The sequence below is a fragment of the Nelusetta ayraudi genome, unplaced genomic scaffold, assembly GCF_046127955.1.
Source record: "Nelusetta ayraudi isolate G7.1 ecotype Tasmania unplaced genomic scaffold, CSIRO-AGI_Nayr_v1 ptg000005l, whole genome shotgun sequence".
NCBI lineage: Eukaryota > Metazoa > Chordata > Actinopteri > Tetraodontiformes > Monacanthidae > Nelusetta > Nelusetta ayraudi.
In genome coordinates, this window is record NW_027466055.1 from 6,303,092 (window position 1) to 6,321,191 (window position 18,100).

Below are 18,100 nucleotides of genomic sequence, written 5' to 3' on the forward strand. Positions count from 1 at the left end.
GGGGTTTTATGAAGCAATATTTCTTTTTAATAACCGCACACACACAGGCAGAGCATTGAGCAAGTCACTGGGTACAGTTGATAGTTTAACCCTGAGAGCCCCTCTGGGAGACACGGGTCCAACGTGCCATGGATCCCCCCAAAAAATCTATCATTTCTGAAATGAAATCCTGCCATCACGGCACTTTGGACACACAGAGGGATTTTTTACCAGCACAATTTTCATGCACTTTATGGAGATAATTTCACCCGCATCTGGAACGTTAATCAACTGAATTAGTACCTTATCCATAAAAGCTCTGTGGGGTAAAAACAAACTGAAATGGGTGCTGTGGTGTACTAGAGCGCTGGCACAGGGAAAATCATTGTCATGGCATAAGAGGGAAAAAAATCCATGCAGCATTATATGTATGTATGTATCGCACGGTATATTTCAGAGCTTTGATGTACACACAGTCAGCATGCCCTCAGTGCTGCATCTACACGTCCAAAGGATGTGACATATATATATATATATATATATATATATATATATATACATATATATATATATATATATATATATATATATATATATATATATATATATATATATATGTATATATATATGTATATATATATATTTATATATATGATGCAGGTGCCACATGGCAGCCTGTCTCTCAAGTCTGGGAATTAGAGGATCCGCAGAGGGCAGAGGGAGTCGTATCATTTCCGTTTTTGAGGCCGACTCACATCGCACATCTCCTATGGCACTGCTACAATTGCATTCATCAGTTTCCCACAGCTGCCGTCACTGACACCCTTTAAAATGCAAATCCTGTAATCCAGCACCTCATAGGATACAAATAGTCTCTTAAGTAGCCGACGCATGCAGATTTCTTGCCAGGAGGAAATGATATAGAAATGTAAAGGTTCCTGCCTGAATAAGGATGCGAAAAATGGCTCTGTTTATGGATAAGGTGTCCGTGCCTCTCCGCCAAAAGTCATCATTCAAAGCATGCAACCTCTGTCTTATATATATATTTAAGTTTTGCATAAACTAACAGCCACTGATTTAAACATATCCATGCAAATTATCAGCATCTGTTTGCTCTAGGCAACATTAGTAATGTTGGCAGTTGCTGCACTGCTAAAAATTTGTGACATGTTCTGCAGGACATACTGCACAATTTATTTTCCTCTTATATCCCTCTGGGTTTTCCCCTCCAAGCACGACAGGAAATGATTTGACAGGGCCGGGATGTGAGGGCTGAACAAAATTGAGTTGCATGTATTTTAAGGGAAAGGGGGTAATAGATTATTTGCTCTGAACTGAAATGATTCTATACTGATATACATATCTTTGATCAAGCTCTGAGTTTTGTCAGTATGCAGGTGTCTGTGTTTGCATGGGATTCTGTGCTACTTCACCATTAGGTTTTGAGACATTACAGAGAGAACAGCAACAATTTTATGTTCCCTGACTTGAAGGCTACCTTTTATTTTATTTTTTTTATTGTTATAAAACTACCACTGTTACCTCAGTGCTTGCTCCCATTGAAACAACTGGTGGCTCGTGTAGTCTTCACCTGGTCATCATGTAAAGTGCCCTGAGTGGACATTTGCTGATAATATGGCACTATACAAATGAAGTCGAATTGAATTGAATTGAATTGAATTGAATTGAATTGAATTGAATACCATCCACTCCACCAAATAGTTTTCTATCACTGCTTCTCCTGCAATCAGGGTCTGATATGGGGTGCTGGATCCTATGTGGAGCCTTAGGTGGTGTGCACCTTGGACAAGTTGCCAGTTCGTCACAGGAAAATGAAAGTGGGACAAACAACCTCAATGTTCACATTGAGAGCTGCCAGTTATTCCAAAGTGAATGTCATCGGACTGCGTGAAGAACCCACACAGACAGAGAGAGAAATTCACACAGAAATTGACCCATGACGTTAACATAAGGTGACAGTGCTAATCACTGTGACACTATGTTGCTCATATTTTGGGAACACAAAATAGTACAAAATCCTGTGGCGTCTGATTCGGTTGTAATCCCTGTTTTGTTGTAATTTATTCATGTACCCCTCACCCCCACTGGCAAACGGTGACTCAGACAGTTTAAATTGAAAACAGTGAGTTCTCTCGTGCACCACGGCCTTAGTGTAGTTGTGATTCCAGTCTTGTAAGTCACCCAAATGTTGTTTTAAACCTTGCTCTTCTTTACACATTAAATATTTAGCTGAACGTTCACACCTTGTCTGGGTAAACACATCAACACTCCAAAGGTCTCAGAGAAAACGCGCTAGAGTGAATTAAGAGCTCTAGGCTTTTGACGGGAGTCTCCGTGGACTCACAAGGTGGAACACTTGTGAAGGTGTAACCATCTCCTGCCTGTCAGCATGGGGATCACTGAGGTCCTTAAGCAAGGGAATCAATATGTAATCAGAAAAGTAAACCGCAAAGGACCATGATTTCATTTTGAGGTTCATCCTGCAAAATGAATGAAAGTGGAGAAATGTATCGGCCAGTTGAGTCAATGCAAATAAACAGAGAGCATAGCTAGGAATTGCATCACTGAAGTTTGCATTAATTAATTCTGTATCTCTCAACCCTTAAGATGTTTCAAATCAATATTGCAGGCATCAGGCCAGAAGACATGAGGAAGTAGTCCATTTCCTGCAGGTCTGCTCCGACGTATATATTGGAAATGTAAAGCAAGGTAAGGAAAAATCACTCACTGGCATTTATTTATATATGCTATCAGTGTGATAATGTACCTTTCTGTGGCCAACAGTTTTCATCAGTAAAGTAGATTTATTGATCAATGCAACCCATACAAGATCAATTGGTGACAGATACAACTAATTTAGTGACACAAAAACCAGGCTTAGTGGGAAATACCAGGCGCATTGGATGGCTTACAACCAGTCGATACTGATCAATCATCCCCGACGTGGGAGCGAGATGAAATGAAAGGCAGCCTGACTTTACAGTCTATGAGTTCAGGAGCAGCCATCTCAGATTGTGAGGGAAAGATTGCACTCCATGATACCTCGGCAGTCGGGTTTGTAGTTTAGGGCCTGCGACAACATCAGTGCACTGAAGATATCATTTCACTCAATGTCACTTCAAGCTCTGTACTCAATGAGACTAAATAGATTATTATTAATTAAGAGTTTGAGGTTGGAAGTGGATATTCCAACATGAGCAAAGCTTTTCAAAAAGACGATGCATACAGGTCTCAATTTCCGATTCCATTTCAAATGGAACACACAAAATGTCTGCCTCTGCTTCACAGACTGATTTGTGACGACTTGAAAATGGCCAAATCAACGCATCTAGTGCACATTATCTCCACCGCCGCCACTGTTTGACTCATGTAAGCATTTCATAAAATATTAATGAGTTTGAAACCATTTGCATTAATCATCCCATCAATTAATTTAATTGATAAAATAAACCAGGCACTTGGCATTTCAAACACAGCGGATTGGGCAAACAAAGAAGTGGGTATAAAAGTGATATATGTGGTATCAGTATAAAAGGAGCTTTTCACTGCGGTTCCCGGTTGGCTCCTGTCCCCGTGTGTTATCAATATGTCCTCCCATTTTCTTCGTTCTGTCTGCACAGCTTTGCTTGCTTCCATATATCTGCCAATCACAGCTCAGGCTTGAAAGCAAGCTTACTCTGTAATAGTTTCTCATCTGCCAGCCGTGTGACCGTCACCTGTGGTTGTGCCGGAAAAAAAGCCTGGCGCTGCAGAGGCGAAGCAAAGAATTAATGGGGGCCTCTGCTGAGAGAGAAGACAAGGACGGATTGCTAATCTGATTTATGTGTGTGGTCTGCCGGGTGCAGGTGGGCATGCTTTTCGAGCTCCACCAACATTCACTGTTTTATTACGGACTTTGATGGCAACAGTGGGAACAGGTGCAATATATTGCAGCATGGCGAAGCCTGACCTCTGTCTGGTGGAGCTCTACATGTGTGTCCCTGAGAGTTCAATTCTATTTGGCCATGGAATTTATTAAAACAAGGCTGCTTTTACAACCTCAATGAAAGACAGTAGGGGGAAAAAAAACAAGTTTAATTGTTAGGCACAGGAAAAAGGGTGGAAAATGTATGTAGGTACAAGGTTTGAGGAATAAAACACTTTTTAGTACTTCCCAGGAAATAGCTAACATTGAAAGCACTGAAGCGTAGAGTGAGATTTCTTTTGGAGCTTCCAACTATATGCTATTGTATATACTATAATCCTTTAGGCATATTATATATATATATATGTATATATATATATATATATATATATATATATATATATAGAGAGAGAGAGAGAGAGAGAGAGAGAGAGAGAGAGCGAGCTGAGAAGACAGAAATGTACTTTTAAAGGACTGTACTGTCTAAGTATTCAACATCTGGCCCTCCTCACCCTGCTCTTTCTCACTGGCTATTGTGGGACTGATGTCATATGCAGCCCGGAATATCAAAAGTAAATACCAAACATGTTTGATATTTACAATTCGGGATTGGGGGGGCTCTGAGCGGAGTGGGAAGAGTAAAATAATCATATTGACACCTCACACTTGAGGAGCGTTTGGACAAATAGTTGTTTGGCAAGCAGCCAGGGACTCAGTCGGCTGGGCGGGGCAAATCTGGCCCAGACTTGAGCTTAATAGCGTCGAGTGAGTGGTGAGCTGGAGGCATTGCTGTATGATGTTTATCTTTCAGACAGCCCTTGACATCAGCTTGTCTGGGCTTTTCATGTGTAGCACCTGATAATGTTCTGCTCATATAAACTCGGCACCTCTGATTTTTCGCTCACTTATAGAAGCGAGCCGCCGCCGCTGCCGCTTGAAATCTCTGGGATGTTTGCCTTTTACCTATAGCGCAGAGCAGAGCCGAGATGACCTAGTTCTTAAATAGATTTATATGAGGCATTTCTCCGGTACTCATAACACAGAATTCCACACAGCTTTTCGTGAAGTGATGCTACTCCAGGATAAACAGAGTCTGCAAACTGGCTGGCTGAAGGAATGGGTGTGTGCTGAGGTGTTGGCCGAGAGTGACACAACCCTGAGCTGCAGCTTCTCATTCCTCTGGGAGTCTGCAGCTCGACAGGCTGTCCTCTGATCCAGACATGTCTCACTGGACTAATTTTCTTGTCTGCTTTCTCTGCGGCTCTAACAGCACGTTACAGCAAAGACCTTCAGCCCTGTCGATCATTTGGGGACTGAATCACTAAATTCCTCTTTATATTTTACTACCCCGCAAGGTCTTCTCTCTGACTCTTCACAAAGAACAGGCAAAATAGCAGCACTCAAGGTAACATGCTGGTTCCTTGAACCCCGTTAAGTAAGTCACTGCTGTGAAAAGATTTTACTCCCCATCAACCACGATCCCAAATGTGTGCTTTTAATGCTTTGGATGTTCAAAAATACTGATGATTAAATGAGCATCTTGCAATTGATCCATAGTGAAATATTAGCATTAATACTGGATACAATTTAGTTGCGAAAGCTGAGAACAAAGCAGCTCTCTGAGCTTTTTTTCCCTCTGTTTTGACACTGAATTCTTGAGGAAAGGGCGACAGAGGGCTTTGGGAAGATGAGTGTGATGGATCAGAGCGGTTCGGTTCACAAGCCCGCTTCGACACACAGCTTGACACAGTCAACCGCCTCTGACGAATGAAAATGTTCTAGTTGCGCTCGTCTCGCTTTGACGTCCCTTCATAATGCCGCCATGGTATGCGGTGTCACTTTTGGACACCACACGGTGGGGAGGTTGGTGGGGTTTAGGGGGGTCAAGCAATTCTCAGAAGCCTGCTAATGGAGTGCTGTCAGGGGATTTGGATAATGCCTTTGTAAGGCAAAATGTACTTACTGGTCTGGTCCTGTTCAATTATTTTAAATGTGTTTCTGTCACACAGGAATCATAGGGTCAGTTCCTTCAAACTGCATCGTCCTTATCCCAGATTTCGATAGTCATGCAGGTCATATTGTTTGAAAGTGCAACGTTTCACAGAGACATTAGAAGTGGTTAATGATTGCGAGTATTAATCTTCCACACATCTCATGTGTTTCCCCTCAAGCTCCCTCCAGTTCGCACTGCAAAACGAAAATTATTATTATGGCGGTCATGCCTCACCTTGAATACGATTTCATTATTCTGAGGCACAGTTACTAAAGTGAGACTTGCCAACAGTTTTAACTCATATTGATTGCCTTGCTGGAGGGCACCATGATTGGATGCACTCCCCTCGTTCACTGCGGCCGTCCCCGATTTTCTTTTTCATTCGAGTTTTAATTGCAACATTTCTCCATCACAGATAGCCTCCTGCTGTGCAGCTGCAGGTAAACCCGTGCATGATAAGGTGAATTCAGCAATATTGAAAGCTTGTCTCATAGCAACGTATTAGTGCCGGTCTTGTGGCGAAAGAGCCAAACCAACCTCAGCTCGGAGCACAAACACTGGGAAGGAGTCCAGGTTCACTCTGAAGCATTCCGCGCCTCGACTTTGGAGAGGTGGGTGGGTGAGTGCCAAAGATGAGATTTTTTTTTTATCCGGCAGATTCCTTGGATTACTTTCATTGTCATGCTAATGCGTCTGTGATGACTGAATGTGCTGGAAGTGCTCATGTGAGAATTTGCATTAGGCTGATTGAGGGTTTGATGCCTGGTCAGAAACCCACATGGAGGCTGGAGTGTGCCCCCAATTCTACCTTCACTGTCTTTTCACCTTAATGGCTGCCAATTTTCTTTTTCTCTGATGGGAAAATCAACAGCAAAAAAAGAGCAGACTGTGTGTGTGTGTGTGTGTGTGTGTGTGTGTGTGTGTGTGTGTGTGTGTGTGTGTGTTGACGCAGCCTCAGGTGGCGCAAGAAAAGCTAAAGGAACACTGTTGTGCCACTTGGATAAACAGTCTGACTAATACCCAGATTGTTGGAGACTGTTTTAACTGTGTGTTAAAGGAGTTAGTGTAATGTTCAAAGAAGTTCTGTTATGAATAGAACCAGCAATTTGGCTGGGCTGGCAACCCGTGTGAATGGATGCAAATCTCCTTTTGCTCTGTGCCTTCAGAACTGTAACCCCACTTCTCACATTTTGTTTTCATAACAGCAGCTATAGCAGCACACGGATACCGCTTGGTGCTAGTGATAACAAAGGTTAAGATGTTAGCCTAAGTTGTAATTTGCAGGAAAACAAAGCAGCACAGACATAATACCAACAAGGATGTCCTCTTTGCAGTGCTACCTGCTTTGTAGGCAGCCAGGTTAAATAATCTACAGTCAAATTATCAAACCAGAGCAAGAAGTCAGTTGGTCCATTGTTATGAATGTCTGGCTGTTAATAAACTTGTGGTTTCAAGCTGAAGTTATGAAGATATGACATAAGGGTGTCAGTAGAGTACCTGGATAGTGGCTGATATGACTGACGCTTCCCTCAAGACTCGTTCTATTCCCTTAGTCTGTCCATACTCACTCACAGTCACATGTTTCATCACATGACACAATGTTCAACATAGTTCTGGGGAAAAATAAGCAAGCTAAGACAGATTAACATTGTCCCAACACGTCTTACACAATGTCAAGCTTGGTACAATGTGATTAAGTTTACCTTTACTGCCAGTTCGCGATGCCATTTCTGTAAAACTGTTTCAAGATGACGCTGATGGATGGCATGGATAGCGACAGTCTGATGGCGCTGATGTAAAGTCCCTGTGATAATAGAAACAAGCCCGTCTGAAAGATGAATATTAGTTTATTAATCAAACATCGATCTTTCTCTTGCATTTTCTGGTTGCAGTTGGTTTGTTCGCTCTAATCCTTAGTGCATCAATAACTTGTTTGTCTTGTAATTGCATATTGATTCAGCAAATTCAACTATTTAGTTTGCTTTTAAGGCAAATTAGCGGCAAAACAGACTAAATCTCTGCGGACTGATTCAATCTTCATTTGCCTCTCGGAGGCAAACAACAACATTTATTCACCGTACAGGTGCGAGATAACATCATTTGCATATCTTGGGGAGGTTTGTTGTGTGCTGGGAGATGAGAGCAACTTCCTGTTTACATCGGAGGGGGGGGGGGGGGGGCAGCTGAAGTTTTGGAGAAATGCAGGTGTTGAAAGAGTCTGTTTTGTGATTTCACATGCCACTAAACGTGAACATCAAGCGTCCTCGAGCACCTCTCCAACACCTTCCCAGACAAATTAGACACAGCTCAGTAGCACTCAATGGGCTGCCCCCCTGGGAAATTATCGCAAGACAATGGGCTTCTCATCTTCGTTTTATGTTCTGAGGGGAAAAATAGATCTGAAGGGAGAAAGAGTTTTGGAGATTTCCCACTTTAGAAAAAAAAAAAAAAAAAAAAAGCCTGACTGGCGGTATTCAACAATTGCACAGCTGTGAATGATGAGCGATCTCCCTGCGGCGGCGTTGCACAGCAGCGTACCCCCGCAACTCCACAGAAGTAGTTGTTTTCACAAGGACGATTACATCCTGAAGATGATGGATGTGCAGCTGGATACTGCAGCAGACAGGAGGATGTCCAGGATGCTCAGCGGCTAATGACTCGCCACGGGCATCTGCAACCGCTGCCTCGTGTCACACGGAGCGTCCGCTCAACTCTCAGTAGTTCACCGATCCAGCTCAACTAAGCGGCATTGCTGTACAACCAGGTGCTTCTTTGCCCCTGAATTCTTCTAGCAAATACGATGAAATGTCTTATTTGCATGTAACGTCGAAAGGGGGTCACACAGGTGTGCCGGTCCACCTCAACCCGTTGACCTGAACAAATCGGAGCGACGGTTCAGTGAGAACGGAGATGGAGAACACAGACAGAGTGTGGGAAAAAATGTCCAAATGTTAGGAAAGTTGCTGAAAATCACCACGTCAGAGAAACATCCAAGCAATTGGAACCACCAGTGTTCTCACCTTTCATTTTCCTGTCATGCAAACTCAGGACCCTGTGATACATCGACTGCTCCACCAGCGTAACTCTTCGGATCAAACCTTTCATCTGACAGGCAGGCTCCCCCTGTAGACCAGGGATGAAAGCCTTTGGTCTTATGAAAGGATGAGGTCTCTGTTTGAAACACTGTACTGCAGTCACTGCTAAAGTCACGACCAATGTCTCTGTATGTAAAACATGACATACTTTACAAAGCAGGACCTTTTTTTTTTGGTTCAGTTTGAGGCAAAAGACTCAAATGTGCTTGATTCTCATTTCAGATGCTTTGCTGTGTCATTGGTTCCAAGGTATGATGCAATCAGTGTGTGAGAGGAGCGCTCAGTGTGTTTACCTTTAGATACTGTCCATGAAAATATATGAACAGAGTGTGGAATATGTGCACAGTGGAGCCTGTCTTGGGGAGCAAGCGTGCTCACTAATAGCCAGAAAAATACCATTATTGCAGACTGGAGGCTACAACGCAATCTAAAGTTTGCAGATCTGGGCAATAACACAAACTGAAGTATGAAGGTCATTGCGCTTCACTCATTTTAGCGTAACAAGTCGTTTACAGTATTCGTTTTTCAGACTTGATGGTACAGAATATGTGCTCACATTGTCGCTTTCCTTCATTTGCATGTTCTTCCAAACCCTCCAAATATTGTTTGGTTTTCTCGCTCGTTAAAAATTTATAAAGTATTTTACAGTCAGTGTGTAGACCCACTTCTCCAGCTGACTGCCTCTCCACTGATCAAATTCAGTGCGTCTGGTAAACACTGGGCCAACATCCAGCATACATCCTGCTAAAACGACCTCCTCTGACTCTCTGGGAAACAACCACGGCAATAACCAGCGGTAGTTTATTGGATGTATCTTTATGAGCTGTGAAAGCTGGGATTGCTTCAGGTAGTTGTCTTACCCTCTTTGTGTGTGTGTGTGTGTGTGTGTGTGTGTGTGTGTGTGTGTGTGTGGTTTTTTTTTTTTGGGGGGGGGGTTGTTTTTTTTCTCTGAGCAGCTGTAAGTCCAGGCCTGTTAGGCTGGTAGCAGCTGTCTGAAAACCTTACGTTGACGAGCAAAAGAAAAGCCAAGATGAGAAGGAGGCACTTTGGCCCCGTATAGTTCCAGGCACGTGTCACGATGACATCACGTCAAAGGGTAGCGTGACTGCAAGCTCATGCATCACTGTCAGAGGCACATCACTTTGCATTTTAACTCCTTGACCTTCTCTTCGACATTGCTCATAGTTAAAAATCATGAACATAATGTCGCACGGATCCCACGGGTAATCATGCATGTCAGCGTCAAACCAGCACGTCAACCCAAGATTCAACGCGGTTAAAGCCGTTTCAGCGTGGTCTCTGTGAAATTCAGCAGTGCACATGTGCTATATTTGGTATCGCTGGAAACTCGACAAGAATCTAAAACGGGTCTGGGATTTAACACAGCCTGTCGATGCGATGCGATGCTTGGAGGGACGACAGAGGAAGACAAAGAAAAGTCTCTAAATCGAAGACACAACTTGAATCTCGTAGAATTTCTGCTTAACTTAAAGAGATTTCAATGGACAAAATAAACTAAGAAGCAAAATAAATAAGTACTTTATCAACAAGCCATAGTATTTACCCTAAATACATAAAGAGATACAAAAAATAAATTGAGGTACCACTATGAACAACAGCACGCGCAACGTTGGCTAGTAAAGTAGATATGTTATAACGGTATTTTGCTTGTAAAAGTACTGCGCAGTTCTTCCAAGTAAAAATTCATGAACACTTTAAGAGAATAATATTTAACAGTTATCAAACATGCAGCACTAGTATAACTTGAGTCAAGACATTTCTCTTCAATCGCAGAGTAAAATATCTGTACACCTCACATCTAATCCACTACCGATTACAACAAGAACAAAAGAAACATATTGCAGCAGTGACCATGTGTTTGTCTAGCTGGTGCCATTACATGCTACTCCTGGAGGGCAGACAAATAAGACTTTTCAATTTCACGATACAAGGACGGAAGGACGACTCAGTTTGACGACACAGTTTTATTGTGAGGACATTTTTATCTCGTGGATAAAATCGTACGTGCCTTGAATAATTTAAAAACTTGCTCCTTTTGAATATAAATGAAAAGTGCCCCAGACATTTATGACCTTTGACCATTGCTCTAATACAGCTGGAAGTGATATTTAAGTGCCTTCATTATCCAAATGCTAAAGGACTCTCAGGAAAAAGTTTGGAAATCACTGAACCTAGCATTTGTAAGTGCTCAAAAAAAAGGTGCTATTTTGCATAGTGCAGACTGGATTATTGTGGCAGATGAAGCCGTCTATGCACTTTTGGCATCAACAATATAAAAAAAAACAGCCCTGTGACAGCTCCTCGCCTTGGAGATCAGGCTGTATCTCTGCAGACAGAAAGTTCTGACAAGTTCGGAGAGACTGACAGAGAGTGGGAGAAGAAAGGTGAAGTGCACTAAGAATATCGTCACGCTCCAGGGTTGTTCTTCCTTCGGTCATGACCTTTGCAGTTGATCTGTCGTGGCTTAGAGAGAAAACACTGCAGAGTTTACAGTTATTCTTCTTCTTGCCACTTCTCCATGAGACAGAATCAATAAAACGCTAAATAGAATAAATAATTCACTAATTTGAATAATTTAATAATTTAACTGGAGTGAACTGCAAAGATATGAATTTGCCCTGGTTGTGTGAAAATAGAATGAGATGGTACTTCACGGTGCTCTGTGCTCTGTGCTCTGAACCTAGCCAGCTATTGTTTGCCCAACGGTACACAGAAATGCAAGAGCACATGAGCTTTGTGTTTGTGTTTCCTGTCAACAAAATTAGTTGCAATTATTTACTGAGGTTGAGACAACAAGCTGAGCAACGCAAAAGCAGCTGGATCATCAGCTATGGGTGGCCTTCGCACTGGGTCGTAACTTAGTTGGGCTCTCCTCACTGTTTTTAAAGGTTTTCCATCAGGTGGTAGTACCTGGTACCTGGTACCGGGGAGTATTTTACTGTCTACTTGGCCATGGTTGATGACCACGAGGTGGTATTCAGTCTTTAAGGAAAAATAATCAAAACCAAGTAGTCAAGAGCTGAGGAGTGCTAAAATTTTTCCTTAAGTAGTCAAAGTAGTGCCTCAACCTCTCCAAACATCATCTATGGACTATTATCACAATTGCCTCTCCCAATGGCATAAGATGCAGCCCATGTAATTATTGCTGCAGACAAAGGTGATGAAACAAAAAACCCCCGTGGGTGGAGCAATCCAAAGCTGCAGGCCTGATCACGGCCTAATCTCTCCACGCAGAACCGCTTTCTGCTGTTTCCGTCTGACGCTCTCCAGCCGTGTCCCATCTGAGTGGCCGTAATTAACGTCCACTGATAAAAAAAAAAAAAAAACAAGTCCCGGGGGGGGAAGAGGGTGAGCTGTTCACTCGTAACACATTTCAATGAAGTAAATGATATAAAAGGATAAATTGCGTGTTATATGGAGCTGAAAGGTTCAACCATAAACTGTAATACAAGGCGCGCTCATTTTCTGTGGAGCATTCATTAAACCAAATGGTTCCAGGACGGAAAAAAAAAAAGTGTACAGATGTAGACGTGCATCCGCCTAGCAGCCTAACACGGCCCTGTTTCCTAAACGCACAAATTTTGTGTGTGAAAAAAAAATAGTGCACAATCAGTGTGACGTCTCTGCCAGAGGGCCGGTGTTGCCGCACTTTTCTTCATGCTAATGAGCCACTTAAGAGGATGTGCGCTCACCTTTCTGCAGCGGTCTGCTCAGACCTTTGACAGCGCGTCACAGAGGTCAGAGTCTCTGTTAACGCATCATTAAGCGTTAAGTCCACTGATTTCAGAGCAGCGTAGATATGCAACGGGCAGATATAGGTGGAGCGCAACACCTGCAAGCTTGCACCACGCGCACAGTAAATGTAGAGGTACACTTGCGCAATAGACACAACAGGCACGTATGACATTTTAAGCCATTTTGATTGATTGCTATGTCCAAAAAAAACTGTTATTGAAGTGGTTTGTGAGTTGTTGTTTTTTCGGTTTTAAGTTGGGATGTTAAACGATTAATTTTTTCAATCATGATTAATCGCAGAATCTTCACAGTTAATTGCGATTAATTGCGGTTTGAATAGCTAATGTAAAATTCTCTTATTTTGCATTTCAAGGCAGTTTTAAGCCCATACTATGAAGTATTTCTTACCAGAAATCGGCCAGATGGGCCAACTACGGGTTAGTAAAAGGGACAAAAAGGCTTACGTTTGAAATGCGATTAAAAGAAATGTACTTGTTATGGATTGTATATAACTAACCGCGATTATTGACAGCCGTAGTTTTAAGTGAACATTTGTTCCTTGGTCAAGGTGTCTAAAAAAATAGATTTTTTTGTCAGTAAGTTCATAGTTAAACCAAATCACAGTGTCATATGACTTTACATGCATTTGTGTGTTGTTATTTTTTAATTTTTCTTTCCAGGACCCAGGACGCCAAAGTATGTCTCTTCTGCCACTGTTCACGTTCCAAGAGAGAGAAAGAGAACAATTTTAACGCAGTCAAGTGAATGCTTTTGTCTTTCCATGACACGCGTGACCCTCACATCATATTTCAGTTCGCCATCTGTCTGACCATGGAAAACTGCTGCGTTAAGCAAAAAACATTTGCAGACCCTCAGAAATACGTTCCAATAAACGCCACCTCAAGCCTCTAGTCTCAAATCCAGCGAGGAAGCAAGTTTATGTGGACACACATAAAAAAAATCCAGCTTGAAAGCTTTACGCTAGCCCTTGTGCCCATCCCTCCACCCCTCCTTTGAAGGCAAAGATGAATGAACTTGGAATCAGGCACGTTGTCTAGTGTGTGGCCTGCTCAACAGACTCCATAACTGCAACAGAGTCAGACTTCATTTAGACGCACGGTGTTTTCTTTTAAACATTGAAAAACTGGATTCATCTCTCACAGGGACTCATAAAGGACACAGAGGAGTGAGCAGGTTTAAGAGCCAATGGTGTGTTAAAGGCCTTCCTGACATGCAGTTCCAATAACTCACCTGTGACCTTTCGATGAGTCACGCCTGCCATCCTCTGGAGCTTCACGTCCTGTCCCATTAAAAAAAGAAAGAAAAAACCCTCAGTACTGTAGCTCTCAGCGTGAAAACCATGGCATTAATTGAAGGAAGACAAAAAAAGAGCTGCTGAGTCTTCCAAGTGCCTGGAAGGCTCAGCAGCTGACTGTCAGTTTCCAATACCCCTAGAATTGCACAAAACCCAAATATTTATTTTCTCGACTCACTTAAGAAGGGGAGATTTTTTTTTTTAATTTGAACTCTTCCTTCATAACGTATATAGCTGGTCCAGTCTTAGGAAGTCTGGAAATAAAAATCAACTTTACGTTTTAGTGAGATAACAGTTTGAACTGTCAGCAGCTGCAACGACGGATAATTCTCATCTGATTAAAGGTTACATCTAGAAATTGCATCCAGTGACAAACATCAACTTTCATCAATTTTTTTCATTTGCGTGTGTGTGTGTGTGTGTGTGTGTGTGTGCGTGCGTGCGTGCGTCTCTGCATGAGCTCATGCGTTTGCACGATGGAAAGTGCACACTCAGATAGAGTGATTATGTTTACTAATGGCAAAATGATGTCAGAGAGGCTTTTTAGGCCACTTAGCTCTGAAAACCAAATCAATAGTATTGCTCTGGGATTATTTACACCATCATCTCTTTTTAGGGTTGCGTCTCCTTCATCGCTCACCAATAAATATGCGTTTCTTTTGGCAGGCTGCTGAACGTAGCAGTTGTTTGGGTCAAACCGCCTTTTTTGGATGGAGCTGATTAGGTATAATTGGTGCCTATTAGAGTATTGATTGTTCAGTCACTCTGCTTGAGCTCATCAGCACGGCGGGTTGACCCAAGCGCACGTGCGCTGGCCTGAATCTGCGGACTGAATTTACTGGGCACGAGACACAGGGGAATGTGTTGTCCGTCTGCCTGGTTTAACTGCATGTCACAAAACTGCTTGAACCTTCTCAAAGCTCGGTTCGGTTCTGCGCTTCGGCCCTGTTGTGCTGGTTCTGCTCGAGGATAGAGCAAGATATGTGGGGAGTCGGTCTTCGGACCGCTTCATTTAAAATTGATTTTCTTAAGACGAAGACAGACAGACAGGACAGGCAGGCTGTTGACATAAGAATAAGAATAGACTACATATATACACTTCAGACAGAGTTCTGTCAGATTTTCACAACCGTTGACTGGGATTCCAGATGTCAAAAACAACACGCTAAGAAAAGGTTTTCATCACAACAGCGACCCTTCATCACACCTCGGCTCTTTCTCTTTCTTGTGCCCGCAACAGGGACTGGAGGGCTCATATTTCAGAGTCAAATTTTCACGTGCAGTGACAATGAAGCATTTGTCAATTAAACCGCTGGCCACTGGCAGCCTTCAGGAGACGGAGTTGTGAAACAGCCGAACTGATGGATTCAAGCTTTGCCTTGCGGCAGTGATGTTCTGACACTTTTTCAGTCGCCAGTCGAAAAGAAAATCCTACTTTGCAAACCCATCCAGTTTGCATCCCGTTTTCCCGGTGCCTGATGAATGCGCTTTCCCATTTCGCTTGTCTTCACTGCTCCCCACCCCACACCGCCGACGGCCCCCAGCTTATTTAGCATCTTCGGGAGTGACGGTAGGATTTTAGTTGCGTCTCTGATCCCTGAACCTCTGCCGCGGGGGGGGGGGGTCGCCACGGCTCCCTGCTGGGCGTCGCTGCTGCGTCTCTCCGCCTCCCCCACCTCGTCACGGATGAAAGAGGAATACAAATAAATGCCCGTGGTCGCCGAAGCTCAGACCCCCGCGCCGCTCTCGCTCCCTCTCTCCCTCGGCTGCATCCCCGCTCCAATGTCGACGCCTCCCTCCCTCCATCCCTGACTCTGCTCACCCCCAAGGACGGCCAAAGACGTTTCTCCTGAGTGGAAAGAGAGTGATTCCAGCCGACATGACACGGCCGCCTCGGGGCGTCGCCGGGCGGAGTCCTGCTGAGTCTTTTTGGAGTTGCGTAAGCGACTAGCGCGTCACCTGCCACGTGTCGGAAGCTAAACGTGCATCCATACTTGTCCGTCTTCATTAGTGACGGAGGCAAAGCCAGCAGCCTGAGGACTGCAGAACGCCGGTTCTACAAGTGTTCTACAAGTGGCCGAGGCCAAATGCTAGGGAAGAGAAATTAACAAGAGTTGCTACAGCATGACGTGTTGTGACATTTTTCATGTTTAATTATGTCGCATTTGTGTGTACAAAAGCATCTTCAGAGAAAGGCGCGACAGTGCTGCTGTGGTTTGTTCTGAAAAATGTACAACAACAAAAAATTCTCAACATTTTGTGGTCACAGTTGATCAGAGTTGGTCAAATGTCTGATATTCCATCATAAACCGCTGAATGAAGCATGAAGAAGTCAGTCAGTCAGTCAGTGTGTAGATTTAGAACTATTTATTAAGAACTACATTTTGAAAACACTATTCTCTAAATAAATATTTCCCTTCTGAGGTCTTTTTTTGGTTTGTTTACTTTGGAATTTTGTAGCTGAGGCTTAGAGAGAGGAAGCCACCCTGGAGAACACACGGTAGCCAACGCTAGTTTTAATGCGTTCTGATTTGCTGTGTTTCAAACGGGAGTCAAACGACTGCGTCGCTTTTTGTTGCCAATTAAAAAGTAAAGTTCTGCCTCTCCACCTGCACAAACAACACAAACAACGGAGAACTGGGGAAACCGGAAAGTTAGAAACTAATCGTCTTGATGGATTAGATGCTGTGCAGCCCGAGTAAACAGCAAGGGCTGCACAAGCTGTTTAATTAGTTCTTCATTATGAACTGCCACAATAAAAAAGAAGCTGGCAGTAATGAAAATGCAAAATGTTTTTGATATGTGCCAGCTGACCTTTACTGATGAAAAGAGATTCCCTATGTCTGACCTGACTAACCTGACCATACTCGGTATGTTTACATGCACGCTGTAGTCGAGCTAAGGTCATAGCGGGCTGATCAGTCCATCGGACCAATCCCCATTGTCTGTGTGTACGCTGAAAATTCAATTTCGGACCAAGCACGTCTGACTCCATCTCAAATGACAGCACTTTGCGCATGTAGTGATCTTGTCGTCAGGGAGAGTTTACATTAAAGATAGATGGGGGGGGGGGGCTAATTCAATCATTTCGATTACCTCCAGTGGATGATTCACCACAAAGAAACCCCGAGAGGAGAAGCGTCCTCTGTTTTGTGACATTTGTTTGAAAAACATTCCCTTTATGCATGTCTACACAACCAAATGGACAAGGTTACACAGCCCTGCACCATGATATCTCATAGCCGCAGTATCTCATGAAAGCCTTTATTGCTTTTACTAATAGTATCATTAATCATACAGGTGCTTTCAATTACCAATAATAAAAAAAAAAAAAAACTTTGAATGTGGCGCGAAAAAACACCCAAGGTTGCAATATAAAGCTGCTCGTCAAAGACCCGCAGGACGCGTGCAGCAGGTGGCACGAGAACTCCCGCGCCATGAATCTGTCTTTGTGCCGGCACGCCGCTCTCGACAGGGAATGTATGGGTTTATGACCGCCATCTATGAAGTTATTTGGCACCAGAAGGACAAAGTAGAGAGCGGTGATTAAAAAGCAGAATGGAATGTCACAACTAATAGATACAGAGCTGGCCAGGGGAAATGGGAATGGAGGGAGGGAGGTATGGAGGGAGGGGCTGAGGGCAAAGAGGAGACAAAAAACGCAGAGAAAAAAGCTCTTTTTGCCAGTGTGTGCGTGTGTTCCTGTCACAGTGTGTGTCAGTGTGCGTGCATGTGCACTTAGTGCGCGTCCCCCTGAAGGGCCTGCTGAGAAATTGGAGAGCGTGTGGCTGGAGGTGTTCTCGGCCCTCCCCAATTTTAGGTGTAATTACCCAGACAGAAAATGAGAAGTAAGTGGAGTGGACAGGGTCTCTTCTGGTCCCCTTTTCTTTGATACAACAGCCTCCTCTAATATATTTCTAAAGTCTGATGTACATAAACCCCTTACGACATATTCCACCACTTGCAATATCCCTGCTTCTGTCTAATTGCATACAGCAGTTAGTTAACAGCAACAAAGACACTGAAGATATAAAAAC